At 37.1% G+C, this 27,160-nt stretch overlaps 1 long non-coding RNA gene across 2 annotated transcripts; it reads left to right on the top strand.

Moving 5' to 3' along the window:
* Positions 1-609: 609 nt before the first annotated feature.
* LOC121420179 lies at positions 610-25,249 on the top strand. 2 transcript variants are annotated; one of them, XR_005970713.1, is made up of 5 exons: positions 610-927; positions 20,912-21,273; positions 22,192-22,352; positions 22,728-22,804; positions 24,128-25,249. It is a non-coding gene; the product is annotated as an uncharacterized LOC121420179 (long non-coding RNA). The 2 variants fall into 2 exon arrangements; XR_005970714.1 differs by lacking the exon at positions 610-927 and adding an exon at positions 19,666-19,783.
* The last annotated feature ends 1,911 nt before the right edge of the window (positions 25,250-27,160 follow it).

Here is a 27,160-nt window from a genome sequence, read left to right as displayed (position 1 = left end):
ATCTCATGGTTAAAACTTCAAAAATCATTATAGAGTTCAACACTCTAAAAACAAATCAGTAAAAAATGTCTAGTAAATAGGGTCAGCTGGGAGTCACATTTGACTATTTTCTCGTCATATTTTACTAGAACGGAGTTATTTCTTACGAGAATATGTCAGAAATTCGAATATCAGTGATTGCCATATCAGTTGCACCCAGCTGACTACATGTCTAGTAAATTTGACTGATTTGTTTTCAGAGTGAACGTCTTCTCGACAATCATGAAAAACAAAAGTAATATTATATTTTCGCATAATGCCCCCTCCCAAATTTTATAATCTGGACTTTTGTGATTGTGTGATTTGACAATTATTATCTTCATATTTTTCTTTTTATCCATGAAGCATGATTAGCTGCATGAATAAGATTTTATTGGCGTATATGCAAATCAAGATGAAAATGGAAAACTGGTTAGGCCTATCATGCAGCAATTTTGGTAACTGTTAATGCTGCCCTCTGTTGTTGCGAGCGCATAAGTTTGGTCTTATTTTTAACTGGTCATGACAACCATAGTAAACTGTTCTTATGAATGTTGTTGTTGCTTAATATCATCACCCACAGATAAAAGTGAGTCATGTGACTCATTTATGTATAATATTTGTGAGTCAGGCGAAACTTGACTCACTAACAAAATTAAATGAGTCTTAGTTGACTCATCTGTAATTAACAAGTGAGTCAATAACGAAATGACTCACTTGCAGAATGCTCCGACTGACTCACATAGTTGTAAAAAATGAGTCAAGATCGGCGATTGACTCATTTACAAAAAAAAAATGAGTCAAGAATAAAGCCGTGCGCGCATGCGCTACTTGCACGCTATGACGTCAACCATCGCGCGAACATTCCCGTTTGACGTCGCCATTGCTGAATTGGATCAAGAGAATACTGTGAGTAAAATCGTTTTAATCCTGCAGTTTTGAGAATAATTTTGTTCATTTCACCTGTAGGCCGCTGAGAAATTAATTTGCTGAAGAGAATGAGAGGAAATTTGGTGGACAAGAATAATTGATTCTCAATTTAGGTGATGATTTGTGGAACTTTGAGAGGATTACGTGCGGGATTTCGTGCACCAGACGGATGCGTGTATGTGTGTGTGCTATATGGCTGTACTTGTAGGGCTGTAGCAGGCCCCCGAAGCTACCGCCATTTTGTTTAATCCATTAGAAGCTAAAATAAGCCCCCATTAATATTAATTTCGTACGATGCTCCCTCGTCAACTGTGGTTTTGTACGTGTATTAGACAATACGCACACCAGCGCAATGACAAAGGTCAACTTGGCAAATTTATTAATGTATTCATTTTGTTACGCGCTCGTGACGCGAAGGATTCAGCGAATCAAGCAAGCGCAAATCTGAGACGATACGTTGCGCTTTATAAAGTATCGATATCACAAGCGATATCACTTAAAAACAAAACAATGTTTGTATTGCGTCTTATAGGCCTATGCTAATTCTAAAAGGGAAGATGAAAAGAGTAGATCAAGATCAAGTCGCGATTAGGTAAAAAGGTGGAGGTGGGGTGGGGGCAAATCATGGTTATTACAATGATGGTATTCATTTTCACTGGTTGAGTATGAATACTGAAAAAAATAACTTTCACCACTAAAAGAGTCATTTCTTGTTACAAATCTAATTTGGAGAAGTAAAAAAAAAAAATCTTCATGGATCCCCGTGCCTGCTTTCTTCTGGCGTCCGTTTCATAATGAATTACACTGAGCTATTTAAACATCGCTATTATTGTGATAACCGTGGGAACCTTGATTATGATTGGTATTCGTAGTTACCATACTTGTAACTCATGATGAAACGGGCCCCAGTTTATCATGCTCAATATGTTTCCTGTCCCCTTTATTCTCCAGCATTTCTTACTCTGTTTTTTTTCCATTTAATCATTTTCTCACTCTTGTTCTTTTGTGCCGCCCTTCTCCTACATATGAAGAGCTCACTTTTAAAAGGGGTTAGGTCCATTTTTAATCAAATTTGATTTTTATGTCTTAATTGATTTTTAGTAGCTCTATAAGATGATACCATAGAAAAGTTGAAATTCCCATAAAAAAGTGAACTAAAAAAGAAAATTCACTTTTTTCAAAAGGGGTTAGGTCCATTCATAATTTTTCTGGAAAATAATATCTTTAAAAAATATGAAGATAAGTAGATTTCTTTTATACCCAATTTTGAATTTCTAATGGTAGGGTATCATGAAAATTCATTTTCGCATAAGAATATTGCAATATGGGAGAATAAAAAAAAAATGATTTTCTTGGAGTGGCCCTAGCCCCTTTTGCAACTTAACTTTTCATATATTTCCTTCTTATTTTCCCACTTGTTATCTGTCTCCTGGTTTCCAAAAATCTCGTCTTATTTCTCTTCCACCCCTTTTGTTCCTACTTCCAACACCAGCTCTCTCACCACCCCCTCTAAATTATCTCTTCATAATTATATGCCCCTCCATTTCTTTCTCATCTCTTTTCAACCCACTTCTCATCACTCTTTCCCTCTCTCGATCTCCGTCTCACTTTGAATTTTGCCAATTCCAAATCCCTTTCATTTTAGCTCGGTACAAATACTATATGAACACAAATGAAAGACATTTTATTAATTATCCAGAAAAAAATCACATTATCAGAGGATTAAGCTTTACTTTTTTCTTAAGCGTATGTTAATAGTTTGAACCAAAATAAATATGTTTTTGTATGCTGGGGGGGGGCACAATTCCCCCTACTTTTTGAAGCACTGAAAAGTGCCTTTTTATGCAAGAAAATGCCCCCTCACGAACGTGTACTGTGTCCCTTTCACCTGATGAGAACCTGTTTTAGGTAATACCAATTAGTGCTCTTCCTTTTATGCAATTTTTCACCCCAAAATGCCCGGGTGTCTGGAAAACGAAGACCGAAGACCGGGGACACGTATCACACTCGTGTGAAAGCGTTTGTAGTTCACGCACGAAGCGTGTACAAAGCAGTGCAAAGTGTGTACAAAACACGTGCGCGGGTTAGAATGGACTGGACCTTGCCCCCTACACATGTTCTCCCATTGACATAATACGCATGTCCCCGGTCTTCGATCTTCGTTTTCCAGACCTGTTGTTGGGTGTCTGGAAAACGAAGACAGAAGACCGGGGCCATCGCATCCGTCTAGCTAAAATAAACCATTATTATATTCAGATCAAATTCAGGAATATTCTGATATTGGATATGTAATGAATTATGATTGGTTATGATTAATTGTATGGATATCGTAATGTGAATGATAATTGATTGAGCAATATATCGCGCTCAGCTCAGCTGGCATTAAAATTTGATACCATTGACATAACGCATGTCCCCGGTCTTCGATCTTCGTTTTCCAGACCTGTTGTTGGGTGTCTGGAAAACGAAGACAGAAGACCGGGGCCATCGCATCCGTCTAGCTAAAATAAACCTTTATTATATTCAGATCAAATTCAGGAATATTCTGATATTGGATATGTGATGAATTATGATTGGTTGATAAGTTAATGATTAATTGTATGGATATCGTAATGTGAGTGATAATTGATTGAGCAATATATCGCGCTCAGCTCAGCTGGCATTAAAATTTCACACCATTGACATAACGCATGTCCCGGTCTTCGATCTTCGTTTTCCAGACCTGTTGTTGGGTGTCTGGAAAACGAAGACAGAAGACCGGGGCCATCGCATCCGTCTAGCTAAAATAAACCATTATTATATTCAGATCAAATTCAGGAATATTCTGATATTGGATATGTAATGAATTATGATTGGTTAATGATTAATTGTATGGATATCGTAATGTGAATGATAATTGATTGAGCAATATATCGCGCTCAGCTCAGCTGGCATTAAAATTTCACACCATTGACATAACGCATGTCCCCGGTCTTCGATCTTCGTTTTCCAGACCTGTTGTTGGGTGTCTGGAAAACGAAGACAGAAGACCGGGGCCATCGCATCCGTCTAGCTAAAATAAACCATTATTATATTCAGATCAAATTCAGGAATATTCTGATATTGGATATGTAATGAATTATGATTGGTTAATGATTAATTGTATGGATATCGTAATGTGAATGATAATTGATTGAGCAATATATCGCGCTCAGCTCAGCTGGCATTAAAATTTTATACCATTGACATAACGCATGTCCCCGGTCTTCGATCTTCGTTTTCCAGACCTGTTGTTGGGTGTCTGGAAAACGAAGACAGAAGACCGGGGCCATCGCATCCGTCTAGCTAAAATAAACCTTTATTATATTCAGATCAAATTCAGGAATATTCTGATATTGGATATGTGATGAATTATGATTGGTTGATAAGTTAATGATTAATTGTATGGATATCGTAATGTGAGTGATAATTGATTGAGCAATATATCGCGCTCAGCTCAGCTGGCATTAAAATTTCACACCATTGACATAACGCATGTCCCCGGTCTTCGATCTTCGTTTTCCAGACCTGTTGTTGGGTGTCTGGAAAACGAAGACAGAAGACCGGGGCCATCGCATCCGTCTAGCTAAAATAAACCATTATTATATTCAGATCAAATTCAGGAATATTCTGATATTGGATATGTAATGAATTATGATTGGTTAATGATTAATTGTATGGATATCGTAATGTGAATGATAATTGATTGAGCAATATATCGCGCTCAGCTCAGCTGGCATTAAAATTTTATACCATTGACATAACGCATGTCCCCGGTCTTCGATCTTCGTTTTCCAGACCTGTTGTTGGGTGTCTGGAAAACGAAGACAGAAGACCGGGGCCATCGCATCCGTCTAGCTAAAATAAACCATTATTATATTCAGATCAAATTCAGGAATATTCTGATATTGGATATGTAATGAATTATAATTGGTTAATGATTAATTGTATGGATATCGTAATGTGAATGATAATTGAGTGAGCAATATATCGCGCTCAGCTCAGCTGGCATTAAAATTTTATACCATTGACATAACGCATGTCCCCGGTCTTCGATCTTCGTTTTCCAGACCTGTTGTTGGGTGTCTGGAAAACGAAGACAGAAGACCGGGGCCATCGCATCCGTCTAGCTAAAATAAACCATTATTATATTCAGATCAAATTCAGGAATATTCTGATATTGGATATGTAATGAATTATGATTGGTTAATGATTAATTGTATGGATATCGTAATGTGAATGATAATTGATTGAGCAATATATCGCGCTCAGCTCAGCTGGCATTAAAATTTTATACCATTGACATAACGCATGTCCCCGGTCTTCGATCTTCGTTTTCCAGACCTGTTGTTGGGTGTCTGGAAAACGAAGACAGAAGACCGGGGCCATCGCATCCGTCTAGCTAAAATAAACCATTATTATATTCAGATCAAATTCAGGAATATTCTGATATTGGATATGTAATGAATTATGATTGGTTAATGATTAATTGTATGGATATCGTAATGTACTGATAATTGATTGAGCAATATATCGCGCTCAGCTCAGCTGGCATTAAAATTTTATACCATTGACATAACGCATGTCCCCGGTCTTCGATCTTCGTTTTCCAGACCTGTTGTTGGGTGTCTGGAAAACGAAGACAGAAGACCGGGGCCATTGCATCCGTCTAGCTAAAATAAACCATTATTATATTCAGATCAAATTCAGGAATATTCTGATATTGGATATGTAATGAATTATGATTGGTTAATGATTAATTGTATGGATATCGTAATGTGAATGATAATTGATTGAGCAATATATCGCGCTCAGCTCAGCTATATAGCATTAAAATTTTATACCATTGACATAACGCATATGTCCCCGGTCTTCAATCTTCGTTTTCCAGACCTGTTGTTGGGTGTCTGGAAAACGAAGACAGAAGACCGGGGCCATCGCATCCGTCTAGCTAAAATAAACCATTATTATATTCAGATCAAATTCAGGAATATTCTGATATTGGATATGTGATGAATTATGATTGGTTGATAAGTTAATGATTAATTGTATGGATATCGTAATGTGAATGATAATTGATTGAGCAATATATCGCGCTCAGCTCAGCTGGCATTAAAATTTTATACCATTGACATAACGCATGTCCCCGGTCTTCGATCTTCGTTTTCCAGACCTGATGTTGGGTGTCTGGAAAACGAAGACAGAAGACCGGGGCCATCGCATCCGTCTAGCTAAAATAAACCATTATTATATTCAGATCAAATTCAGGAATATTCTGATATTGGATATGACTGTAATGAATTATGATTGGTTAATGATTAATTGTATGGATATCGTAATGTGAATGATAATTGATTGAGCAATATATCGCGCTCAGCTCAGCTGGCATTAAAATTTTATACCATTGACATAACGCATGTCCCCGGTCTTCGATCTTCGTTTTCCAGACCTGTTGTTGGGTGTCTGGAAAACGAAGACAGAAGACCGGGGCCATCGCATCCGTCTAGCTAAAATAAACCATTATTATATTCAGATCAAATTCAGGAATATTCTGATATTGGATATGTGATGAATTATGATTGGTTGATAAGTTATGGATATCGTAATGTGAATGATAATTGATTGAGCAATATGTCGCGCTCAGCTCAGCTGGCATTAAAATTTTATACCATTGACATAACGCATGTCCCCGGTCTTCGATCTTCGTTTTCCAGACCTGTTGTTGGGTGTCTGGAAAACGAAGACAGAAGACCGGGGCCATCGCATCCGTCTAGCTAAAATAAACCATTATTATATTCAGATCAAATTCAGAAATATTCTGATATTGGATATGTAATGAATTATGATTGGTTGATAAGTTAATGATTAATTGTATGGATATCGTAATGTGAATGATAATTGATTGAGCAATATATCGCGCTCAGCTCAGCTGGCATTAAAATTTCACACCATTGACATAACGCATGTCCCCGGTCTTCGATCTTCGTTTTCCAGACCTGTTGTTGGGTGTCTGGAAAGAGAGATAGAGGAAGAGGGGAAAAGAAGAGAATAAAGAGAGAGAGAGAGTGGAGAGTGGGGAGGGAGAGAAGAAAAAAAGATTAAAAGAGAAAAAAGGGGAAAGGAAAGAAAAAGAAAGAGGGATAAGTAATTGGGGGAAAGAGAAAAGAAACGAAAAGGGGGAAAAGAAGAAGAAAAAATAGGAAGAGAATAATATTAAAAAGAGAGAAAGATGGGAAGAAAGATAAGAAAGAGAGAGATGGAAATGAATGTCGAATGTCCCATTGGGGGATTTGAAATCTCATCTTTTTTAGGTTGGAATATCAAAAATGTTCAGTTTAATCGTTGAAATATGTATCTTCTTAATGGCTAACTTTTCGACCAGGCCATAATATGTAACATTTCTGCTCGCGCTTCGCGCTCGTGGTAATTATCTAGTTACATACGCGTCCTGTTCAGGTTCACAAACATTGCCAAGAATGTTAAACTTTCAGGACAATATACATGAAATTTGATTTTTAGCTTGCATTTGGCTTTTGAGATTTAACACATTTATGTTGCTTATAAAGTAAATCTAGGAAATTACTGTCAGGACATGGGCGTTTGCCCCTTCCCCCAACAAAAAAGAGAGAATCAACGCTTAGAAAAAATAGAGAGAAATGAAAGGGATATTAGGATGAAATATACTATTATTTTCCAAATATCATGTCAAAATCTATAATACTATCACAACCTTGTATTTTTGTAATAAAAGTGTCAACATATTTGCTTGCTCGCTTCGCTCACTGCCAACTTCTTATCGATTTTATGCGATACGCCATATCGAGCCCCCTCGAAATTGTTGGCTCATTACGGCACTTGGACAAATCAACTTTGAGCGGCCGATCGGGGAAAATATAGGTGAAAAAATGGCCCCTCCCCCATTGGCGGAAGCTGGGACCGCCCCTGACTTAGGCTTTCAAGATAAAATACAGGGAAAAAAATCAGATCGCGCTTCGGGTTCTCATTATTTATTCAGGCCTTGTGAGATACCTCAATGTGTTTTTCAAGAATAAAATCTCAGATTTTCTTTAACGTCTACCCCCCATTTCATCTATTTTTATATCTTGGTGCCCTCGATCCCCCCCCCCCCGGCACCCATGCTGAATAAATATGCCACTGATGAGGATAATTAGTCGAGATTGCATATTCCCTAGAGGTTATCATTAATGATATTGAAGGGTATACTAAAACAACAGTACAGAAACTACAGCTCCGGTTTACAATATTCTGGTAGGGCTTAATCTGGTGAGAAGTTAAACCAAATTGAAACCCCCCAAAATCACTCGTGCTTCGCGCTCCCACTGATATTACATCATGGGCGGAAATCCCAGGGGGAAAGGGGGGGGGAACGTGTCCCACCTACTCAAAATAGTCGGGGGGACACAATATAAAATGTCCCCCTACTATTTTGGTCTTTTATAATCATAGAAATACATTATTCTAAATCGAAATAAAACATGTATTTTGGGACGAGATGACCTTAATTTGGCGATGATAACCCTTTTTTTGCTTGTTATATTTTCCCGCCCCTTCTCTCCATAGGCGGATCCAGGGGCCGAGCCCCCCCCCCCCCCTTGGCGGAGCAAAAAAAGAAAAGAAGGAAAGAAAGAAGAAAAAAGGATGAAAAAGAGAGGAGAAAAGAGAAGGACGACGAAGGCATGAAATAAGATGAGGGGAAGACTTGGAAAATAAAAAGAATCTTTAATGCAACTATATAAAACTTTCGCTCGCGCTTCGCGCTCGCATTGCCTATTAGGTGATTTACATATCTTGCTCAAAATGTAGTTCCAATATCAAGTTTGGAAGTCAATATACAACACATATATATTTCACCTCGGAAATCGAACTTTCATTATTTTGTGTAATTTAAAAATTGGTTTTTGAAAAGTGCTCTGTAAAAATGTCAATTTTATGGTTTGAATGTTAACATTTGCTGCTTGCGCTACGCGCTCGCAAATTTTGATTTATCATGTACCTATATTTTCGTGTATTCCATAAAGTTTTCAAAATATCCCTTTTCTTGTCTGATTGTTAAGACGCATCAGCTAGCGTGCTGCACGCTCGCATTTTGATTGGCGAGTTATATAAATGTTTCAATATAGTTTATACAACAAACTACTTAAAATCCCCTTTTCATGACAGTTTATCAAAAATTATAGGTCGCGACTTGCGCTCGCATTAATGGTTACAAATATATTAACTGATGCATCCTATTCATAATCACAAAAGTGAAATGTCCAGTTTTTATGCCATGATATCATCAGATTTTGTGCCCTCAATAGGCATTAATAAATATGATATCAATTTAATAATTAAATTGTCCCTTTGTTTCATCTCACGCTTAGCAAGATTAATAGGAAGATAGTCATCATTTTCATATGATGGCATGTCGTAAGGATGTCCCGGTCCTATGTCAAAACTCAAAGTCATAATAATATCAGCTCTTTTTTAAGTGCGATCCATATCCACCTTACAATTTTTTTACAAAGTGCTAGAAATATAAAGCTGAAATTGACTCTCTTTTTTCAGATCGGACTATCAAAGTTTCATGATTTTCATGATTAAAGTTGTATTTAGAATGCCTAGATTCTAGGTCTAAATATGAAACACACTCGAGCATGTTTATTCAGATACCCAACTTTCTCTAATTTAAATCATTATCCATTTTCAGATCACAATATTGAACAATTTTCTGCTCGCGCTTTGTGCTCGCATTATTAATGTAGGAAGACCCCATATTACTCATCCTTTTGATGATTTACAAAACATGAACAGAGTGGCCCCCTTTTAGGTCTAAATCTCATTTTTTTTTTAGGATTTACAAATCATGAATAGAGTGTCTCGTTCAGTAAATATCATGGAACTAAATCTAGAAATTTTCCGCTCGCGCTTCGCGCTTGATTTATTTGTTTTCTCATATACCTATTCTGCTTGAGTTAATAAAAAAGTGCTTAGAATTTCCTTTCTTTGGGTGAAAATTTCGAAGAGATTCAGCTCGCGCTTCGCGCTCGCATTATTTGATTGTCAAATCAAATGTAACAGGTATTTTTTTCATCAGTTCATTTCCCTCGCGCTTTGCGTTCGTAGTAATTATTAAGTTGCATACATGTCTTTTTCAGGATAACAAACATTGCCCAGAATCAGTTCAACTTTAAAATTTCCCAAAAAATTAGCTCGCGCTTCGCGCTCGAATCATATAAATGAGGATTATGATATTATGTATTAATTTATGAGAATAAAGCCAAGAAGTGACTAATAAGGACTACCCCTTCAAAGAAACAAACAAAAATTATCTTCGAGCTGCCGATCGGGGAAAATATGGCTGAAAACAAATTTCCGCCCCACCCCCCCCCCCCTATTGGCGAAGGCTGGAACCGCCCCTGTGTCCCCCTACCTTTTGGTATTTATGTATTCATGGATTTTTTTTCAAGAACACATTAAAAAGTGGTCTTTATTTCTTTTTTAATGTGATTATAAGATAATTTAAGTTAGTCTGACCGGTAGGGAGTAGGCGCCATTTTTCGAAAAGTACACATGGGCGCCAAACATCAGATCAAATTTGCTCCCCCTCCCTCCCCTTGAAATCCTGGATCCGCGCCTGCATGGGTTCTATAACAATAACCCATTAGGGCAATCACCCCTGACAACTACTTCAAGGAAAATATTATCCCCATATTTTTTTACCGCCGGGGACTGTTACCCCCCCCCCCCAGAAATTTACTCTCCAGACAATTGTCCCAGATAATTATGAAAATAATAATTGTGAAAATGCCTTAACGTGACGACATGGCGTGGTACTTTATCTTACCATGTCTTAATTAATCATTGGCGGCCGAAGGCAAAACATTTAGGGGGATCCACCTGAAACTTTGGGATGGACACAGGTAAAAAATTGACAAGCAAATCAACCAAAATTTTAGGAGGGACCACCAAAATATTTTGACAAGGAAAAAAAAGGAAGGTTATCAACCAAAATTAGGGGGGGGGGGGCAAAAATATTTTAGGGTGGTCTACCTCAATTTAGGGAGAGGGGACGTAGAAAAGATATTGACGACCAAAAAAAAGGTTCTCAACTAAAAATTTAGGGGGGAAAGCCCCCCCCCCACTTCCGCCGCCTAAGTAATTAATAAGCTTATTATTTCGACATAGCGATATATTCTATCTTGTCAAGTCCATATGTCCACATGGCGAGATATGAAGTGTACAAGTCCCGGCAAGAATCCCGATGAATCGCCATGTTCTCGTCATGTTGACTGTTGACACATAACTTTTTATAAGTGGACTGACTTGGCAGGATAACGTATCTCGCCATGCGGACATAATAATCTTATTTAGTCGATATGGCAAGATAAAGTATCTCGCCATGTCGTCAAGTCGATGGCATTTTAGAGGCTCCGTATGGCGTCTAGAGGGTATATTTCCGGGGGGGGGGGGGTAACAGTCCCCGACGATAAAAATATGGGGATAATATTTTCCTTGAAGTAGATGTCAGGGGGCGATTGTCCAGTGGGTCATCGTTATAGAACCCCATGGACTCGTATCATTGACCTCTTTATAACATGAATTTCATTATATTGTCATGATGATAATTTTACACACACCGCGGACTATCGGACCCGCGGTCTATCGGGCCCGCGGTCTATCGGACCCGCGGACTATCGGGCCCGCGGTCTATCGGACCCGCGGTCTAACGGACCCGCGGTCTATCGGGCTGTAACCGAAAAGTCTGAGATTAGTTGATCCGGATTCAAAGCGGTGTACTCAACCCACTTCGAGAAGAGGGTTACAAACGGAGTTACTCCGCACCGGAAATGCGGTATGCACTTATCGCTGTGATCTCGCAGCACGTATGGCGCGAACTCGCTTGGAAACCATGGCAACAACTGCGGATACACCGCTGCGGTGTTTGCCAATATGAAAGGGGGTTTAAAGTCGGTCCGCAGTACAATTAAGCCACAGTATAAACTCAATCGGGAGTTATTCCGGAGTAACTCAACTTCGCCTTCAGTATGAAAACGGTATAAATGTCGTCCGCCCGTCGATTCCCAGAGAGTGTTAGCCGATTCTGCGGTGCAAGATAGACCATAAAAGCCAATTCTGCATCGGCTTATGGTTCTGAGCCAAAAGCCGATGCACGTGTAAACAGGGCTTCCAAACGCGTACTGAATGTTGCTGTCTCGAAATGTACGCGTGGGAACGTCTCGGCCGGTTTAACCGCAAAGTAGTAAGCAAGCGACGCACTATTGTTTCATGTTCGCCGACCGTATGGAAAATACATTCACAAGGGCGCGCTTGCCACCTGTCTTAGGTCGATGACATTGCTTTCTATTACAATTAGGTTTATTTTATACGGAGTTTTTAATGGGATGGTCCGGGCTGAAAGTATGTATAGCTTAATGAATAGAGTAGAATTCACGAGTATAATACCGAAAATTTCATCAAAATCGGATAACAAAGTTATTGAATTTTAAAATTTAGCAATATTTTGTTCGATCAATTATCATTCACATCACGACATCCATACAATTAATCATTAACTTATCAACCAATCATAACTGATTACATATCCAATATCAGAATATTCCTGAATTTGATCTGAATATAATAATGGTTTATTTTAGCTAGACGGATGCGATGGCCCCGGTCTTCTGTCTTCGTTTTCCAGACACCCAACAACAGGTCTGGAAAACGAAGACCGGGGACATGCGTTATGTCAATGGTGTAAAATTTTAATGCCAGCTGAGCTGAGCACGATATATTGCTCAATCAATTATCATTCACATTACGATATCCATACAATTAATCATTAACCAATCATAATTCATTACATATCCAATATCAGAATATTCCTGAATTTGATCTGAATATAATAATGGTTTATTTTAGCTAGACGGATGCGATGGCCCCGGTCTTCTGTCTTCGTTTTCCAGACACCCAACAACAGGTCTGGAAAACGAAGACCGGGGACATGCGTTATGTCAATGGTATAAAATTTTAATGCCATGCAGCTGAGCTGAGCGCGATATATTGCTCAATCAATTATCATTCACATTACGATATCCATACAATTAATCATTAACTTATCAACCAATCATAATTCATCACATATCCAATATCAGAATATTCCTGAATTTGATCTGAATATAATAATGGTTTATTTTAGCTAGACGGATGCGATGGCCCGGTCTTCTGTCTTCGTTTTCCAGACACCCAACAACAGGTCTGGAAAACGAAGATCGAAGACCGGGACATGCGTTATGTCAATGGTATAAAATTTTAATGCCAGCTGAGCTGAGCGCGATATATTGCTCAATCAATTATCATTCACATTACGATATCCATACAATTAATCATTAACTTATCAACCAATCATAATTCATCACATATCCAATATCAGAATATTCCTGAATTTGATCTGAATATAATAATGGTTTATTTTAGCTAGACGGATGCGATGGCCCCGGTCTTCTGTCTTCGTTTTCCAGACACCCAACAACAGGTCTGGAAAACGAAGATTGAAGACCGGGGACATATGCGTTATGTCAATGGTATAAAATTTTAATGCCAGCTGAGCTGAGCGCGATATATTGCTCAATCAATTATCATTCACATTACGATATCCATACAATTAATCATTAACCAATCATAATTCATTACATATCCAATATCAGAATATTCCTGAATTTGATCTGAATATAATAATGGTTTATTTTAGCTAGACGGATGCGATGCATGGCCCCGGTCTTCTGTCTTCGTTTTCCAGACACCCAACAACAGGTCTGGAAAACGAAGATTGAAGACCGGGGACATGCGTTATGTCAATGGTATAAAATTTTAATGCCATGCAGCTGAGCTGAGCGCGATATATTGCTCAATCAATTATCATTCACATTACGATATCCATACAATTAATCATTAATAATTCATTACATATCCAATATCAGAATATTCCTGAATTTGATCTGAATATAATAATGGTTTATTTTAGCTAGACGGATGCGATGGCCCCGGTCTTCTGTCTTCGTTTTCCAGACACCCAACAACAGGTCTGGAAAACGAAGATCGAAGACCGGGGACATGCGTTATGTCAATGGTATAAAATTTTAATGCCAGCTGAGCTGAGCGCGATATATTGCTCAATCAATTATCATTCACATTACGATATCCATACAATTAATCATTAACTTATCAACCAATCATAATTCATCACATATCCAATATCAGAATATTCCTGAATTTGATCTGAATATAATAATGGTTTATTTTAGCTAGACGGATGCGATGGCCCTGGTCTTCTGTCTTCGTTTTCCAGACACCCAACAACAGGTTTGGAAACCGAAGACCGAAGACCGGGGACATGCGTAATGTCAATGGTAGTAAAATAGTTGCAAACGCCAGTTTAAGTTGAGTCTGCTTGTACGTGATTGCGCAGTATGAGGTGTATTGTATGCAAGTTTTCATTTTTATGACAGTTTTGAGAATTGCAATGGCTGAATTCCGTGGGTGAAATAAATTATGTACGTTATAATTGTTAGGTATTAATTATGCCCTAGCTGATAACGATATCCTTACAATTAATCATTAACTTATCAACCAATGATAACTGATTACATATCCAATATCAGAATATTCCTGAATTTGATCTGAATATAATAATGGTTTATTTTAGCTAGACGGATGCGATGGCCCCGGTCTTCTGTCTTCGTTTTCCAGACACCCAACAACAGGTCTGGAAAACGAAGATCGAAGACCGGGGACATGCGTTATGTCAATGGTGTAAAATTTTAATGCCAGCTGAGCTGAGCACGATATATTGCTCAATCAATTATCATTCACATTACGATATCCATACAATTAATCATTAACCAATCATAATTCATTACATATCCAATATCAGAATATTCCTGAATTTGATCTGAATATAATAATGGTTTATTTTAGCTAGACGGATGCGATGGCCCCGGTCTTCTGTCTTCGTTTTCCAGACACCCAACAACAGGTCTGGAAAACGAAGATCGAAGACCGGGGACATGCGTTATGTCAATGGGAGAACATGTGTAGGGGCAAGGTCCAAAGTCCATTCTAACCCGCGCACGTGTTTTGTACACACTTTGCACTGCTTTGTACACACTTCGTGCGTGAACTACAAACGCTTTCACACGAGTGTGATATGTGTCCCCGGTCTTCGGTCTTCGGTCTTCGTTTTCCAGACACCCCAAAAATGCCCCCCACGTGTTCTGTGCCCTTCCATCTGAGAGCCCGTTTCATGTAATACAAAGTGCCCCCTCGCCTTCTTGAAAGTACCCTTTCTTGAATCACTGCCCCCTTTTACCCAAGAGCGCTTCTAAAGAATTTGTTCTGTGCCCCTTTCACTTGAGAAGGATCTGTTTTATGGTCACCATGACGAGTGCCCTTTGAAACAAGAAAACAATATTTTCATTTCTATAATATACTTCTGAAGGAAATCCTGTGAGCATTAAGTTTAATAATTCATGTGAGTGGGGTATATAAGCAGGTTCGTACAGATGGAGGGGGGGGGGGGGCTTGAAGGACTCTTGCCCATAGGCGGTGGAAGCGGTGGGATAGGGGGACCTGTCCCCCCTCCTAAATTTTTTGTTGAGAATCTTTTTTTTTTGCTCGTCAAATTTTTTTTCCTGCGCCCCCCCCTAAATTCAGGTAGAACCCCCCTTAAAATTGTTGTGCCCCCCTAAAATTGTGGTTGACAACCTTTTTTTGCTGGAAATTTTTGTGGTCCCTTCTAAGATTTAGGTGGATAAATTCAGGTGGACCCCCCCTAAATTTTTTGCCTTCCGCCGCCAATGCTCTTGCCCCCCAAAAAAAAAAAACAAAATCACGACCAAGGGGAAAAAAGAAAAAGGAAAGCAAAGGGTGAAATATATCATTTTGAATATTTTGTCGAAAATTTATCACAAAATGGGATATTTGTTTTTAAAATGTCAAAATTTTGCTTGCTCGCAACTTTTTAAAAATTTCACATAAAACAGCATTTTCCCTGTGCCCCCCCCCCCCACTTTCAAGCAACTTCAATCCGCTGCTCCTATTTGTATGTTTATAGCTTCTCTTTGTGCAACCAATTTTAATGAAAATCAATAAGAAATTTCATACGTCATGAATTTGGGTTGTGATAATAATTTTTTTTTTAATTGGACTTGGAAAAAAAAAACTTTTCCATGTTCATCACGTGGTTCCTAAGTCTTCAATGTTGAATAGTTGGATTTCTTGAATGAAAACATCTGTTACACCAGTCCTGCAGATTTTAAAAAAATAGAGAAAGAAAACCAATTAAATTGTCATGATTTATAAAACAAATGTTTTAAGAAAAGTGAGACTATGCATAGGTATATATGTTTCTTCAAAACATACCATAGGAAATCTTACTTCTAATTATAAAGTTGTACTTCTAAAAAGCATATCACTTAAAAATGTTCTCTACAGTTTACATACCACTCTCCATTCTAACTACATGTACTCTTCGAAAAAATGACAGAGATTTCTTGTAAATATGAATATATAAATTAACATATGTAAATTATATGAATAGTCAGAATTAAAGTTGATATGTTTTGTTGCACAGAATATTTTGATATGTAATTAAAAACGACACTAACTATAATCTAGAAACAAAATTGAAATGGGTTTTTCAAAGTCAGGTCTATTTGTTGCCAAAAAAATGTGAACAACCTCCATTATAAAAAATAATCACTAACTAACTCACTCACTCACTCATATAACTGCTGTAGTTTGTATTTCTCTGTGGTCCAGGCACTGTTCTATTAGGCCTACTTCACCAATTATTTATCATCATCAATCACCTCCATGGAAATTGTCAAATTGCATCATCCTATTAGACAAAATGTAAAACCAAAAAAAAATCGTAAATCTACAAATATGAAATATGAATATCACACTAAAGAATGAATAAAATGAATTTATGAAATATAACTCGTGAAAAATAAATATTGCTTTGTTTATAAACAAATAGGAAATAAAAAGGCAATTTAATTACTAGAAGATCAAGGACATGTCCTAATTTTATAAATTTGCCCAAAGTACATAACTTTTGACATTGGTTCTACTTTAGACTCGAGAGCCTGTATATTTAAGAAGTGTACCGGTATGTTCCGTACAGATCCTACCTCTTTGTGGCTCAGGTTATTTTTATTTAATGTAAACATGGTTAACATTCAATGCATGTAATGTATCTGTAATTTTGAATGGGTTAGTTTAACTTTTATACCTGGATGAGAATCTGCAAAATGATGCATGCACTTATGATCATCATCTTGAACCATATAGGTAGACCTCTATACTGTTTTTCTTGTCCTTCAAACTCAACCTGTTTTTCTTTTTCTTCAAACTCAACCTGTTTTTCTTTTTCTTCAAACTCAACCTGTTTGTGAAAGAAAAGAGAGTACAATAATAAGAAGTGATATTTCTCATGGCCGTATGTATAGGGGAGGGATTTGGGTAAGAGATGAAATGTGAAAACCTTCATCAAAAAAAGAATTGCATGACATCCTTCAATTTTATTTTAGAAAATGCACAAAACGGCCATAGGTAATATTGGTTACTTCTGGCCCTCGCTTTCTGAATTTTAGGTTTCTCTAAATTTTTTCAAATGTCTGCCCTCCCCCCAAAAAAGAAACATCTGCATCTTTTTATTTCCGAATCTTATTTCATTTGACTTTAACATAATTTCATCTCATGCACTAGGTCTAGATCTATTTGTAAGAAGTATAGATCTAGTCCAAGACTCAGAGCTGTGCAACAGCATTCGCGTATCTAAATTACTCGTAGTTCTAGATCTAGATAGTAACGATGGACTCTCGATCTATCTAGACCTAGAAAGTAAAGCTTTGGTTCTAAACTGAGATCTAGGCCTATATGGATTTGATGTCTTTTATTCCTGGCTAAAAGTTTAAACTTCATTGCCATTATTGACCAAGATTAGATCTAGTCCTTGGTCCACTGACACTGACAGGTAAATGGAGTCGTTTAGGCCCAGACCTAGATCTAGGCCTAAATTACAGACCTAGATCATAAGCCCTGGGCCTGGGGTAAGTGTCGTGGGTTGGGAAAGTATAATTTAGATGACTCGATTTGAATTAGGTTGGCCTAGAATTAGAAAGCATCGATGAATAAAAGTGAAGTACCGTAGGCCTAGATCTAAGTCTAAAATAATATTAATAAGAACCAACAGTAACACTAGGCCTAGTCTCCTCTGTTAACCAAGTTAGAAATTAGATCTAACGTTAGGCCTATCTAGATCTAGGTCCTAGATCTAGCCTATTGATAATAAGACAAACATGCAGAGCAGCATATTATTTCGTATACAGGAATAACCGTCGTTTCTGGGGATTTATTCAACAATTTCTGCCATTTTTTTTACTATTCGTGAGTGAGCCAACACAGTTCAGCGGAACAACCAAAATAGAGAGACTGAAGCTTTTGGTCTATAGGAGTCTAACTATAGACCCTATTTATAAATAACAATAAGTTAAAATGGGTGGGGGCTAAATGAAGAAGCCTGAAGTTATGCAAAATAAATTTGATATCTGAAACTGAAAGTGAGGATTGACACAATGACAGGCAATATATCTTCATCCACACTCCACTTCACAGTTTATTCCTGACTGGGTTTCGATCTACTGAAGATAGATGCAGATCTCCCTCTAGATCTAACGTTACAGTGTACAAAAAGAAGCTTCATTCTTCTTGCTTTAATCAATCGTGGGTTGGTCCTTGTTAATTGGAGGTGAACCAAACCGGCCCGAAATTCTCTCGATGCCCAATCGGCTAGGAGCCCGTACAAAATACATGTGGTTAACACAGCGGCATAACCGCAACACTGCAAGCAACATACAGGCTGCACTGGGCGACGATGACAATCTAACTTCAATTTCAAAGACCAAATCCTGCTTTCCTTTAACAGAAGAATGATAGTAAACTCTCTAATTTGGTAGAGAAATAACCTAAGATCACAAAATACAGTGTGAAATTTGTAAATAGTCCACTGAATTCATGTGGTTATATCAATTTATACGTACTCACCGGAGTGTTCGTAGGTCCATTTTTGTGTGGAAAGAAAAGTTTCAGAATGAATAAATTAGATGACGTAATGAGGTCAAATGAATAATTACTTCTGTAACACGATACCACTAGTATCGATGACAAAGAATCGGGGAAATCGCGTATTAATGACGCTCTTAGCCAATGACAAGGCCGGAATATGAATATATTTACGCTCATGAATGTCAATGGGGGCTTATTTTTGTCTTCAAATGATCGCGGTAGGCGGAGTCTAATCTCATTTGTTTTGTGCTGAACGCGCGCGCAGCTTTCGGTCTAGTAATATATTATAAGGTCTTTGGGCTGTAGTGTAGCTCCGCTGCGCGTCTGTTTAATTGAGTGTAGCCTAGATATGTATTGTTGTGTGTTCGGACAGGTTGGGTGTCAGGACTTTAGCAAGTCAAAGAAATTTACAGGCGAAGTTTCATCAATTTTTAGTACAAAATGTAGGAAATATTATAGAGAATTACAAAATAGAAGATGATTACAACTATTGAATTCATATTTTTAGGGTAAGCTAATCAAAAGACAAAAAAGAAGGCTTCAAAAATATAAAATGTCCGACACCTGACCCTACATCCTACGAAACAGATTACCACATCTAACAGTTAGGCCTATAATCTGGATCTGGATGTGTACGATGCAGGGCCCTCCTGGGCATGAACGCATCGGATGAGCCTGAGATCGGGTGAGCTTGAGGGAGGGCGAAGGGATGATTAGAAGGTCTTTTCGATGGCATTCTTGAATGAGTTTGTCGATGGCGAGTTTATTCAATGTAAATCAGGTGGTTCCATATGATTGATGATGGTACCGGTACTGAGAAGAACAAGTTCCTGTATTTTTCAATTCTTGCTCTTATTGGATGATAGGTCTGGCACTTACTATTATTTGTCACTTGCCTATCGATATAATCTGAGTTCAAAATGACTCTCACATATCGATCCCTATGTTTTTTTTGTCAGGTAGATCAAATCTAGACCACTCATTCTATGAACAAGGTTATGATATAACCTTGTTCTCTGTTAGTGTTACTGCCCCCTGTGTGGTGAAATAAGGTTGGCAATGTTTGGCCTATTTTCTCCTTTTCTTTGGGACTAATGTTTAATTTTTTGACAATGTTAGGTTCCATTACAGCTATTTATCACATACATGTAACTTGTCTCTTAATTAAATTTGATTCTTTAAATTAATTTTTCTTAATTAAAAATAGAGATTGAAAAACTACAATTGTCTTGCCTTTATTTTTCCACTAATAGAGGGCGTACACAAAAATATGCCCAAAATTTAAGTTTTCAAGTGCTCTGGTGAATACGAAAATTACCCCCAAGCTACTAATGAAAAATGAATTGCAACTGTACAGAAATTAGTATTATGGTCACAAAAGTGATATTTTAATGATTTTTTAAATTGTGTGCTGTGTACAGCATTGGCATTCCATATAGTCCTAGATTCCCCACAGGCAGGCATGTAATGAACCCTTGGGTGAGTCTGGACTACATGCATTTCCTTCTCACAGAAAAATGTAGAGGTGTACTGTAGGACCTATTCCTGGTCTACTGAGGTGTTTTTAATTTGATAAGTGCCCCTTTCCCAACAATAATTAAGATGAATATTTTTATTAGATAATGTTGAGATGTGAGCCCCCATCTTGAATGGATGTGGTGTTTGTTTTTATTAACTTGGAAATGCAGTCACTATCTGAAGCATATGTCACATTTATCCCATCAAAATAACATTAAGAATATTTCCAATTCATTTTTTTTCTTTTTTGCACATTTTATTTGTTTTTTATAATTTTATTATTATTTTTTTACAGGGCTACTGGAAGAAGTCACTACGCAACAGATTCAGGAATTGCAGGAAATGTCATGAACGTGATAATCCATTAGGACAAATGGAAGCAAAGAAAGGGGACTACACCCAAACCAGACAAAGCTGCAGGCAAACACATGTATGGCATAAAGAAAGTACCTTCCTGCATCCCCAGAAAGTGAGGATGAAGAAACGATCAATGCTCACATCAAGATGCTTCAGAATGAATCCAGAAAAACAAGACAGGACAGCTTGATGATAGACAATCTACTAACTTATGCCCATAGGCGCAAGGGTATCATCAACAGCAACTGGACTGAATCCTACTTGAAGGATATGTACCCTTACCTTTTCCATGAAGATGAGGTAAGTTCAAATCAGCGTTAATACAGATCAAGAAACTTCAAGAATCTATCATTAGATTTACGTGTAGCAAGGGTCTATTCTTGCAATAAGCAAGTCCATGCTTAACCCTAAACAGGCCGGGGGTTGAATCAACCCCCCCCCCCCCCCCCCCGGCCACAGAACAGCCAAAAAAAACCCCGGCCTAGTTAGGGTTAACTAGAATTGGAGCTATAAGTTTTATAGAAATGGGTATGTTCACATTTCTAGGATCATGCAATCACATTCTGTATTTTAACCTAGTTTATTAGTATCCATCTTTGAAATAATCAAGAAATTGTGTGAAAACATAATATTTAGAAAGTTTGAAATTTTAATCTTTATCTGATCTCAATCATATCATGTCTGTTGATCGAGAAGAATCTAAAGGTCCTACCATTTCACACTCAATGCAGTAAGTAGCGTGTACAGGCTTAAAATTATGATAGTTAAAGGAGATCAAAATTTGCAAAGTACTAAAATTTACAAGAGCAAAATATTTACTCTTCGTTCTTAATTAATAGAATTTTTGTTCTTGCTGACAAGTAAGGGACAATTTCACTGAGCATCTCATATGCAAAAACTTATCTTTGTGAATGGGTTAAGTGATAGGCCCATTTCAAGAACTGTATGTAATTGTTCACCAATAAATTTCCATATGAATTCAATACATTGATTATTGTATATATAGAATGAAAGTGATTCCAACTCGTGGAGACAAAGAAAGACTGGAGTCAGTTGGGTCATTTTATCAAGAGTGTAGAGATTTGCACATAGTCTTCAAAATTATTCTTGATTGAGCCATTTTTTACACACCTATTCTTTTTCTTTTTTTTCACGCAGAGAAACATAAGACTGCCCTGTTTAAATTCCCTCTTTATTCTTTTCATTTGATGTTGAAAGAGTTTGAGAGACTGTCAGAGGACCCAACTAAGCAGAAGTTGGAAGCAGGACATTTGAATATGCTGATCCATTACTAGAGATATGCAAGACTCCCAAGCAAGGTTTGGAGCTCAAAAACCTGATCTTGGCTGCAGCAGCAGAAAATGAAGACACCAGGAAAAGTATGTTATTGAGATGTTTGATAAGGAGTGGGTTTGCAATAATTTTATTCTTGGGAGGAAAACTTTGAAAATGGTTAAAGAGTTACTGTACTTGCCCCCCCCCCCCCGAGTTTTACCAGCCCCAAATCCATATACCCCATTTTAATTTCAAGAGAGAGAAAGACAATAATTACATGGCTCCAAAGTGTACTCTTCTATTTATACCTGATGTGCAATTCAAATGGTTAAAGAAGGATGACCCAGGCCAGTTGGTCAAAATGTATATTGTATACTGTATATTTTTAATATTTCTGAATGGACAACCACAAAAATACTGATATTCTGGAGTTCGAGTTACATTGCTTGAGTTTAGTCTTCATTTTTTTTTCTTTGCAGTGATCAAATCATGTGGAGCACTTCTGTTGATTCCTACTATTTTTGGAGAGAAGGCATTGCTTTGTCAGCATAGCCAGGTAAGTTTGATGCTTAAAATTCATTTAAGGTTTATACAAATATCAGCAGAATTTTGAGTGAGTGAGTGAAGCTGTCGCAGGCATGTCCATTTAGATAGCTCAACTGACAGGCCATATGAGACCTGGCACCACAAAACTCTTAAAAAGTCAGAAGAAATAGATATTGGATTTAATCTCTCTTTTAACACAGGAAATTCTAATAAGTTTTGAAATGATGTATTACTCACTATCACAGTGAGATCCTAACCTTCGAAAGATTAAGAAAAGAACATTGCCTACCATAGAATTCTACTTATGAGAATAAGGGATTAGATTTTGCCCATTTGATTAAGTATTTTGATTGCTAACTTTTGTTTAGCATCAATGTAAAGAAGATTACACATCAGTATAATTTTCGTGATAATTGATTTATTGAATCTCAAATTATCTCCAGAGTTGATTCATAAATTGAGAACATCCTCCTGAAGCCTATAAACCAATATCACACCAGGGTTTAATTCATAGGGGTTTAAAGTGAAGAGTAGGTCCTATATCTTAATTTTCACCCCCCCCCAAAAAAAAAAAAAAAAATATTAATTCATTGCTAATATTATTCTAATTGAAAGTTGCAATAATAGTACTTCAGATTTAAAAGGCACTTAGAAATTTTTGAAGTGGCTTAAGAAAAGTATAGGTGAATTCGACTTCACCTCACTGTAACTTGTGGCGGCCATAACTGGGGGGCTTCCAAAAAACAACAAAAGCACTTTCAATGGAGTATGTCATGAGCCAGGTGTGTTGCCATGTCAGTGTTTTTGTTGGGGTGGACTTGTCCTTTAATGAACTTTGACCATCAAAGTCAGCACTGCTGCTATATTGAACTGAGTAATGCAGGCGAGACTGCCAGAGGCGTTCCACTTGTATATAAATGATTTGATGGCTATACAAACTGTTCAACTTGATGTTTTGGTGTTTCCAAGAAAGTAGTACATTTCTCAACTCTGAGTCCAATTTATTATTCATTTCCATCCATGTAATTTGATAGAGCTTGGATGATAATTCATAGTGAACACTTACTCAACCATGGCTAAGAAATTCTTTATTACAGTTACAATTTTGTAAGTCTTGCGGTTCTTTAGGCTACAATTTGTAAAGTATCAAAGTAAATACTATGGTGTTTCATTTAATATCATACTAGTACATCTTGGACTACAGTACAGTTAGCAGTATATGTATTAGCATAACCTTGAAATTATCATTTTCACTAGGATCAACCAATTTGCCTTGTGTACATTACCAGAAATAAACTAATCAGCATTTCTCACTTATGTTTCCCTTTTTTAGGATAAAAAACGGACCAATCGCCAAAATCATCTACAAAAGTAAGCCCGACAGTGCAGGTCTGACTCTGAGCAGTGATCATGAAAAATTCACGGAAATTCTGCAATCATCCTATATTACAGCAGAGAATGAAGTCATCTGCGAGAAAACCACCTACCTCATGTCAGCAGTCTCTCTGCTTATGTCGGCCCATTATGTATTCAACTGCTCATACACCCCCAAGATGGGTAACACCCTCACATTCATTCAGAAGATTCTGATGAACATAGATTCCACATCTCAACCTTCATCCAAGGTCGTAAGAAGCCTGTATGACTTAAATGCTGTCCGAAATGCTGATGCCAGTAGTTCTTCAGTTTAATAGAAATTAATTACTTGGGTGATGCTACTGCAACTCAGCTGATCACACTTTCTCTACGTGCAATCACCTTAGGTGTTGTATCTGTCTTTTATGTGCAAAATAGATTGAAATAGATACGACAGGTTGACCGTGAATTTAGACATCAAGTATGTGCATTATTTCGCTTTGCTTCAGTACAATTTCAGTGGCCCTTGAATTGGAAATCTTTTCATATCCCAAGAATTACGTATAAATGCTTAATGAAATTTTTGTCACAGATAAAATAGGATTTTGCACACACAAAAAAGAAAAGATATTTGGACCCAAAATTTTTACAGATCAGATGGTCAACAATTTTTTTTTTTTGGGGGGGGAATTGAAGACTAAGCTATTAATATTCTACTTTTTGATTTTTGTACACATTTTGTTACTGTACATGTAAATAAGTTTAACACCACAAATTTGAAGAATTACAACATTTTAAAGGTTCTCTATGGAATTTTAGTTAGTTTGTAAGTTTCAAGCAACTTAGTATTTAATTCCAAGAATTATACAAAGGCACTTTTCAAGATTATGGCTTCCAACATCAGTACATGATGGAAACAATTCTCAATGTTTACATTTATTGAGATGGTAAGCACATGCAACTGATTTGAAACTAATTTTATAAATTTGACAAAGCACTGCCATTAATTTTAAGCCAATCTGCACACTTCCAAGCATGTCAAAGGTATTGCTTAATAGCCCAATCACCACAATTATCATTGCCTTTAAAAAAAAATTGCCTTAAAAAAAAAATTGCCTTAAAAAAAAAATTGCACAAATATATTTAAATAGATAAGGTCAGTACCTGCTTGAAGATACAGCTGCTATAGGAGGCAGATTTTGCGGAAAATACCAGGGCTTCACAGTGAGAGAAATGGTATTAAGAATGGGGGATTCTGCGAAGTGCTTTAAAAATTAATTGAGAATCCAAATTGCACATTTTGAAATTGTCTTTTGTACTATTAGTAGTAAAATATTTTTGTGGGTTTTCCTACAGCAAAAATTGACATTTGGGGAATTCCCGTGTCATGCATGGGGATTCTTAAATTTAAATTGTGTTTGTACGTATGCTTAAGTTTGAAAAATTGACGTTTTGTGACAGCTTTATCTTTGTTTAGTCGGTTAAACCATGTTGCCAATCAGTTATAAAATCTATCACTCTCTCTTGATAGTTTTATTTTTTATTTGATGAGAGGTAGCAGTGCACTTATTTACATGTTTGGTGACTGGATTCTATGCTTGAGAATAGATTTTATTATAGAAAGAAATGCACAGCAACCATAATTATTTTTCAAGTAAACTCTTAAACATTTATCCCATGAAACACATTTCTGTCTGTTGTGGTTACATCACGGATGCATAATGGTCACTTTTGTTTTGGTAATATTGATGGTGACTCCGGAGATTTATTGTTGAGAGGAAATAAATCAGATGGCATGTACAATGCATTTATACATTCTAGTTCTTTTGCTTTAACTGATTGTGATGTGTCTGTTAAGTTAGCATTAGGCTATTGATCTGTTGGTTGTAGGTCCATCATAATCGGCACATCTAAAGCATGCAATGAGACTTCCTGATCCATTCAATTTTGCTGATGATCATGTTTACTTGGAAAATGTTATTAATCATTTTTGGAAAAGCCCCTATGATGACAACAGACCATTTATTTTATTTGGCATCATTTTACACCCTTTTCTTTTGGTTTAATTATCACATATGTATTTGACTCATTTTCAGTTAAGTCGCCTTGACTCACTTCTTCATACATGAAGTGAGTCAAGAGGCTTGATCTACGAACAGAAGTAATGACTCATTTAAGTAAAACCATCTGAGTCATGTGACTCACCTAGGCAAAACGTGAGTCACCCTGACTCATCATTGATGAGTCACTGGTTTGTCCGTATAACGACACACTAGAAGGATCACATGAGTCACCGTGACTCATTCCAAACGAGTCTGAGTCTTACTGACTCACTTCAAACGAGTCAATGTGACTCATTTAAAGTGAGTCTTGCGATTATATGAGTCACCACGACTCATTAAAAATGAGTCTGCGTCTTAATGACTCACTTTAAATGAGTCAGGTGACTCATTTGAAGTGAGTCTTTAGATTATGTGAGTCACCATGACTCATTACAAATGAGTCTGCAAGGCAAAGATGAGTCACTATGATGCATTAAAAATGAGTCTTCTATGATCAGACTCATCTTTAATGAGTCATGGTGACTCACATATTCGTAAAAGTGTTTCGCTATACGGACAAACTGGTGACTCGCCAAAGTGAGTCAAGGTGACTCACTTTTTTTTGTGGGTGCAAATAATATCCACTGTTCAAGTTTTCAATGTATAATTTTATTTCTGTAAAGGGCATTGATAGTCCTTAGAGTTCTGAAATGCGCTATAATAAAAACTGCATTATTACTCTTAATTCACTGAACTCATTGACCATGTTGACATGATCATGGAGATAATGTAAATTCCTCTTCAACGAAACCCTTTTCAATGATAAATAAACTTTATAAGTAATTTTCATTTTCTCAGGCTACGCTCGAGTTTCCCATCCGTATCTTCTCCCGATCCTAAATTTATTTTTAATTTTTGCATATCAAATAGTTCATTATGTCCCTCGCCACTGTTTGGAATTCCATTCC

The sequence above is a fragment of the Lytechinus variegatus genome, chromosome 8, assembly GCF_018143015.1.
Source record: "Lytechinus variegatus isolate NC3 chromosome 8, Lvar_3.0, whole genome shotgun sequence".
Lineage (NCBI taxonomy): Eukaryota > Metazoa > Echinodermata > Echinoidea > Temnopleuroida > Toxopneustidae > Lytechinus > Lytechinus variegatus.
Note: the sequence above shows the minus strand (reverse complement) of the source record. Positions and strands in the feature narration are given on the sequence as shown.